The sequence below is a fragment of the Gavia stellata genome, chromosome 5 (assembly GCF_030936135.1).
Source record: "Gavia stellata isolate bGavSte3 chromosome 5, bGavSte3.hap2, whole genome shotgun sequence".
Lineage (NCBI taxonomy): Eukaryota > Metazoa > Chordata > Aves > Gaviiformes > Gaviidae > Gavia > Gavia stellata.
The window spans coordinates 30592864-30599730 of NC_082598.1; positions in this window are offsets into that span (position 1 = coordinate 30592864).

Genomic DNA, 6867 nt, shown 5'->3' on the forward strand with positions numbered 1-6867 from the left:
GCTAACTGCACTTCTCTGACTGAAGTTTTTTTAGATTACACTGACTTTACTGTTTAAGGTAGTACCTATTTTGGAGGCCATTGGGCAGCCTGTTTGTTTCACAATACTAGACAACAGTTGTGGAAAACATGGAGTGACCCATACTCCAGTAATACCTGTTATACTGTATTTTTCCATCCAAAAAGACAGTGATTCACATTCCAAAGATCTGGCTAAAAAAACATCATATAATAATTTGCACCAACCTTGGCATAGCTGCACTTAAGGCCAAAGGGGTGAGTCAGTCTGCCTAGATTTGAAACTTTGTTCAAAGGAAGGTTATCAAACACTAAGGTGCCTAAAACCCTACCATCACATTTTAGGATCAGCATTCCTCCTACGTGTGTCTTTCTCTCTCTTTTTTCCCCCCTTCCCCTATTTTTAAATCTGTTCTACCTACAGAAAACTCACAACACTTTCTTTCTGCCTGAGGTGTAATCAGTAGTAGACCATCTCCAACAGAGATCTGTTATGGGCAGAGGTGAGATGCATACCTCCAGGTAAAAAGTCAGTAGCTGGAGAAGAGTTGGGGATCCCAGAGATACCAATTTAGCAGATAAGAATTCAGCTTGATTTTTAAGATTATAGGAAAGACTGTTAGAGCTGTCTCTCAGAGGAAAATAATTGTATTTAAAAGTTCAGCACATCGGTACAGAATGTCTCTGAGACAACAAGCAGGAGCTCCAAAACATCTCTTCTGCCTGGCCCCAGCTTTAAGACAGCTGGTTTTTCAAAGTTATTATTAGTCAAAAAGTTCTTCTCGGAGCTTATAACAATCAAAGCACTTTGCAGAGCCTTTAGTGATGAAAGACATTTCCAACTGAATAGAAAAATCCAACAGTACAGTACAGTAGGTGAATAACCCCGACTTTTTAAGTTGTAGCTCAAGCTGTGAAACCTAACAGAAATGTCATACTGTGCCTGCACGCACAATAACTTCAAAAACCAGAACCAGATTGCTTGAAAAAAATGGTTTTCTTTGTGGCTCATGCTGGAATTTACAGAATAAACTAATGTTGGAAAAAGTTTTTTGTTGTGGAATTATGTATCTGAAACGTCTGTTAGGAATGTATGGAAATATATTCTGATTTTTCGTCTGTCTCTCTCGCACGCCCACGCAAACCTGAATTGCTCTTTTTGACGATTTCATGGATACAAAACTTTACTCAGCATGTTAAAATGAAAAAATTCAGCCCAGAAGTAATCTGAAAATATGAGGAACAGCTGGACAAGATTTGAGTGAAGAGAAGATTTGAATAAGACAGTACATATCCGCAGGTTAACCTACCCACACTACAAGGAATATGTCCTGTGAATGAACTCACCTTAGCAGAAGGTAGTATTTCTGAGAAGACTTGTTGCTGGCATGCCTCTAGATGTCAAATACTATGTTGCTTGAGATAATAATTTCTGCCTCTTGCTTTTTTCAAAGTTCACTAAACCCAGACTTGGACTAACAGCTTATGGCAGAACTACAAACTCAGACTCCAAGAGCAAAGACGAGTTGTAGCAAAATGGGCAGGCTGTGGGTAACTGCTTCTCAAAGGCACATGGTCTACCTGCTCAAAGGAAGTCAATCATGTGGCCGAAGCCAGACTGTGTAGGCAATTATGATTGACTCCTAAAGTGCTTCCTAAACACGTGCTCATCGTAATTGACATAATAAATGCCATTGGCATTTCACATACTAAATTATAAAATTGCATGGCTAGTTATGTAACAAAAGGTGCGTTACTGCTCTGATTTGGCCGATTGCTCCGGCTGAGTTTGGCAAGACTGGCAACCTCACAAATACCACAAGCTTGCTTTCAGCCATTTGACCAAATCACAAAACTGTATTTGTGTGGTTGGATAACCGCATGCCCGAGCTGCCTTTCAAGATGCTGGTAGCTAGGAATATGTACAACGGTCCATGCAAACTGCGTGAGGGAGTGCTTCACCGGTCCTTGCTCCAGGTGTGTGTCTGCTGTGTCTCTGCGATGGGGGACACGTGTCTGCCCACCTTCCTCCTGTGTTGCAGAGCAAGGAAACGTGCTTGCAGACCACTATGGAGCTATGGGGTGTCCCAGCCAGGTGCTTCTCAATCCAGACAGCCTAGCCCCCAGACATATACGGACCCACATTGGGTCCATCACAACAGTGAGACATTACACAAAAACCTTGCTGCTATGGAATAAAGTGCAAAACTTGGCATAAAATGCATTTGCCTTAAAATAAATAAAATAAAAAGCTCTGTACTTTCAGAACGAATTTGGTTCCTGACATTAACTCCATGAAATTGCTTCTACCCTCTTTCCTAAAGAAACAGGGCAGTTCTGCACTTGTGTTCTCTCTCTCTGTGAGTCTCTTTGCTCATCCCTGCTCTTTTGCTCCCCAGTACCTTTTGGATCCATTCTTCAACTCCAGGCCAGTCTGACAGAATGACAGAAGCCTCCATTTACATTAGCACAATTACCATGAGAATAGGTGGCTGGGTAGGAGAGAGAAAAAAATTAATGTTCCTACAAAAAGAAAGGCTGCAGAGTGAACCCAAATCATACTGGATTTTAGCATAGATGGGCAGGAAAATAGAACTGTGCATAGCCAGCCGTCAAGAAAAACTAATGCTGGAGCTACACCATACTAGACAAAGCCACAGGGAAATAGCATTCACTAATTCTTCTGCCCTCTGAACCCAGATATGTAATCCAAAAAAATTGTTCCTTCCCCACTTCCAGCTGCCATGCCTTATCACGCACCGCAGCACAGGTGCTGAGATGGACCATACCATCAACGGAGGTACCTACCCGAACAAAAATGTTTCTCCCTAGGCATGCCCCTTACTTCCTAATGAGTGAATACACTTTATACTACGTTCCCCAGGCCAAACGTACCCATTCTCTTTGAGAAGAACAAGATACCCCTTCCTCCACCATGTATCATTCAGCTACCCTCGGAGCTGGCCTAGCTGAAAGACCACAGCAAAACTCCCCGTGACCCTGGTCTACCAGGGGAAAAAATGACTCTCAGAGTGTGACTGCAAGCTGCTGCCAGTATGCAAGGGTAAGGGGCTAGTGGGTACTGGGGAGCAGGGAAAAGGGGTTGATCATGCTTGGCTGGCATGATGGAAGGCACGGTTGGATGGTGGCACCCCGGTTGCCAGTGGTGCCCATTTAGTCTCAGAGAAGACTTGCTTGTCCTGATTAAAATGTTTTGCTCACCACCCTTTGAGGATTCAAACAGTAGGTAAGTAATGTTGTTGACTTCCTGATCTGTCGGACGAAGAACATATACAAAAAAAAAAAAAAACACAACCCACTGTCAGCACCCTCTAAAATGCTTTAAAGTAGCCTTTATCTCTTTTTTGGTAACATTTATTTTGGTAAAAGGATGAAGAACAACCTGCGCAACTCACTTGCAGCTTCGTGATGTGCGAGTGGCTCCGCAACACAAAACTGCTGCAAGAGCTACAGCATCTGCACGAACAACCCAGCACACTGACCACGTGTCCTCTGTGCGGGCCTGCCCTACTTAACTTAAAAATAACAATGCAATACAGAAAGCAAAATGCATGGGAATGTGAAAATCTTAATACAGCTTCACAATAAGTCTTAATCTCTCTTCACAATCCTCTCCCAGGGCCCCAAGTAGGTCAGCAGGGAAGGTGGGTGATGCTACCTCTCCGCCTTCCCAGCACCAGGGGTGGGAAGAGCTGCTGAAGAGGGAACGAAAGGGCAGGGGCAGAAAGCAGCGTGGAGGACGTCTGCCCCAGAGGACACTGAAGCCTTACACCTCACCCTGCCTCCCACGGCCACAGTGCCTGCCACCCTCAGACCACACAGCCTCTTCTCACATGTGACCACGAGATAACATTTAATAACTACAAAGTGCAGAACATGTGATGGATAACCCTGCTAATAACATGTAATGAAGTAAGTCGTGCTTTAATTACACTGTGCCTTTACAACTGCTCCTCTGATCCAGGAGTCTCTTAATGCTTGACAAACTACTTAACGACACCCTGTGGGGACCTTTTTTAGGAGCAGCCCACAGCGTGGTTAGGTGAGCAGGGGAAGGGGCAGCCGGCTGCTCCCACGCCACAGGGCCGGGTTCCCGTGATGCCAATGCCCAGCCTCCATCACAAGAGTCCTTGTGCAGCAATGTGGCCACAGAGATGCTCTCAGATGCTCTGAGGGAAAGCCCTCACAAACTCTTGACTTCTAGGACTGCGTCTTCTGCTTTATGAGGATGCACCCACAGAGGGACAGCAGCAGGTCGTGGCAGCTGGCTCCCCAGTGTGACTGGTCTAAGCAACGGAACCAAATGCTTTAGGTAAAACCTCTGGCCCATTGCACTCAATGGCAAAATTAAGCAAATTCAATGGAGACAGGATTTAATCATCTGTATCTCAATTCTACTTATGTTGCACCTAATTCCAGTACTATAATTTATATATAATTATTATTAAAGATTATATATATAATCTATAATTGAAGTTATAGGTCTGTAAACATCTATAATGTAAATTATATCTGTATCTTACTATTTCTTTCTCCTGCCACTTGAATCCACAAAAATTTACTGAATAAACAAATTCTAACCAGAAAAACAGTCTCTGTTGAAGAACTGCATGAAACAGTGACACTCTGCTCTCTAAAATAACACAATCCGAAAGCGTTCCTTGCCACCCAGTCCCGGGGTGACAGCTGCCAGGGCCCAGTCTCATTCAAGAACCTGCAAAAAGGAGGGCACAAGCCCAGGCAGGGTAGTCAACAAGCAAGTTCCAACAGCTTAGGAGAGCGGTACAGCCCAGAGGCAGCCTCCTAAATAATGGGCAGACCCACAATATGCAGCTGGAAACAGACATTTCAGGGGGCAAAGGGAAGAAGTTTGGATGAGCTTACAGGCATTTTGCAATGTCGAGTGCTGAATTTCACATTTAAGAAAAATGCACGGTTTGAAAGAGGGAAACGTATTGCATGCTGAAGAGGCTGAACCCAGCAGCCCAACTACTGTGCCCTGACTTAGTTTTCTGGTGCTAACACTGGTTACTTTTTGGGTCTTGAACAAACAGCATCCTGTCTTTCACTCAGTTATCTCTCCTATGAAGTAATGCTGACAGTGCCCATTTGTATCTGCTGATAGTCCCTATCGCTCATTTGAGAGTGAGCTGTGCGCTAGAGCTTATAACCGTCTTCCAAATGGAAAGGACTGAGGAAACACAAAGTATTCGAGCAGGAGTGGGAACAGCTCTCTAGCTAAGGCTGTGCAATAGTTTCCGTTCCAGGGCACCATTTTGTAGTAGGATAATGACTAAGATCCCTCATCAACAAATGTCTCAGCAAATAAATTTTGTTTATTATAGTGACCAAGCCCTCATCTACCAAAACACATCCTCTAGAGCCTGGTTCTGTTCTCATCTGCTCAGTGCTGGGAAACAGCACCCCTGAGTATGGTACTACTCACTGGACTTGATTCATCACTGCTTTAATTGGGGCTTTGCAGGAACTCCCTGATAAAGTCCATTGCTAATTAACAAGCATGTGTTGCTGGTGGCCTTGTAACATTCTCGTTAAAATGAAGAGGCTTACTAAGGTTTTGTCAGCCAGGACACGCAAGTGACACCAACGTGGGAAAGATAGTTTAGTCTGTGGCTGAATTAGTATCTGCTTCACGAACCGGTTCTGTGGGTGTGGAGACCAATTGTGTGCTCCTTAATCCTGAGATGAGAAACCAATTAGGAATTACGTGCTCAAGCTGTCCTGCTTCCTGCATCCTTTCACAGGGTCAGATGTGATCTGCTGCATGCAGGCAGGCAACGGGGTTTTTAATTCTTTGAAATTCCTCCTACAAGTCATAGCTATATCAGTGCCTCAGACCCTTTTTGACTGGATCTGAACTGTGATATTCTTTTAAATAGCAGTAGTATGATTAGATGACTTCTCAGACTGAAGCTATGAAAACCCAAAGCTATGCTACAAAATACTTCCCAGCACTGAGTTCTACTTGCAAAATCCTGTGTGAACTGATACTGTTAAATATATAGTACAAAGAACCGCAAACAAAAATCAGCTTTGAAGGAGAACAGCAAGTAAAATAAGAGCATCACCCAGATTTTAACGTCAGCATTTCAACAGTATCTACACCATGTAGCTGTAGGCGCAAAAGGCTAGGGAAAAGACAAGCAAAAAGTGGACTAGAATTATACCCAAAATCAGATCAAAATTTACCTGCTTTCAGACAAGTCATTTTCTGAAAAGATGCATAAATCCAGACAGAGAAGTAGCCATCATCCCTTAATAAGAAATTACTGGCACATGGAAACCATTGTTTCATTAAGGCTCTTTGTTTTAGTAAGGATGTTGCAGGTGTATTAAAGTAAAACTGGAGGACCAAGGAGAAGGTTGCCAGGAGCCACCAGACAGGTAGGAAGTTTCAGGGTGTTTAGCTCCTTGATTTCCTTGTAAAGGAGTAATTGATATTTACTCAGAGGGATGGCAACAGTATGCAGTTGGAGGCAGTTGTACGCAACAGGAGCTGCCAACTAACCGTTCCCTGACCATTTACCGAAGGTGAAAGTTTCCGCTTCTGTGTTGAGTGCCCTCGAATCACATGACTCAGGTAATGATCTTTCTCACAGATTCAGCTTGAGCCTTTGGGGGAAGGCTAGGAAAGAGCAACTGCATCCTTTGCGCAGTTTCTAGGAGCAAAAGCACCAGTGGGAGAACTGGTCATGCACTGCAAACAAGTGCCAAGTCAGGCAGCCTTGCGTGATACCGGTATCTGGCCATTTTAACCAGAGAGGGGCCTCATTAGCTCCCCAAAAGGCTCTGGCTGCAGAATCCCTTA